This window comes from Frankliniella occidentalis, unplaced genomic scaffold (assembly GCF_000697945.3).
Source record: "Frankliniella occidentalis isolate FOCC.00 unplaced genomic scaffold, Focc_3.1 Scaffold2, whole genome shotgun sequence".
Taxonomy (NCBI): domain Eukaryota; kingdom Metazoa; phylum Arthropoda; class Insecta; order Thysanoptera; family Thripidae; genus Frankliniella; species Frankliniella occidentalis.
The window spans coordinates 445,995-446,971 of record NW_026267132.1 but is presented as its reverse complement, the minus strand read 5'-3'; positions in this window follow the sequence as shown (position 1 = coordinate 446,971).

Sequence of the window (977 nt, the reverse complement as noted above, 5' to 3'; positions counted from 1 at the left end):
CTCACCGGTAGGTAGCCTCGCACGTGACAGCACTCGGCCCCCTTTCTGGGTAGGACCACGCCAAGCAGAAGGCATTTTTGGAGAAGTGTGAAAAGTGTGATCTAAGCAACGGTATAGAAAGAAAGCCTGATATTATGAATCAGGCGTAGTCTTTGATGCAGGAGCAATGATTTAAAAACCCGAGCCGGATTGACCAACGTCAGGACTAGCCGTAAACGTAAGTTATCCTGCCGTCTTCAAAGTGCATCTGAAGGTTAGCGGCGACGCATATTTATTTAATTTTGAGGAAAACCAGACTCGAGCGCCAATATATAAATACTGTTCAGGATTCTACTGAAAACTTCCTTTCCGATGGTATACTTGAGTGACTCCAGGGCGAGGAGTCACTCAAGTAAACAATTACCTCTTTTTTAAACAGTTCCCAGTCTCTTAAATATATCATCTTCTCCAAATGAAGTAGTGATTGAGAGGGGATATAAAATGGGCTGATGCTGTTATAGAGTTGAGATAGAGTATAAAAAAGAAAATAACAAAGAGTCGAAAGTCAGTTAAATATACAGCTGATTGGCTGTGCTCATTGAATAGTCAGAGATGCAGCAGACCTTTAAATTTGGGGGGAAGAGGGGTGAATGATGATCTACTCACCATTTCCCTCCTTCCATCTTCCCTTTTTATTCCTTTCTTGTAAACAGACCGTACCTGACGTAATTCAGGGGGAAACTTTTTGGCAGTACCTCGGCCGTAAAATCCTTCCCCCCGTTTCGGAAATAACGTGACAACTGTTACTGCCCCTCACCTGCCAGCTTTCCGTGAGCCCGGCGTTACAAGCCCGAGAAGCCCTGCGACACTGCAAACAATAACAGGCTAACAAGCGGGCAGAGGGACAGGGCAGCAGATCTAGCTAAAAACCATTCTGCAGAGTTGACTCCGCGTCGTTATCGGGCAACGCCTTTTACTTTTCCGGCAACGCCGGTCAC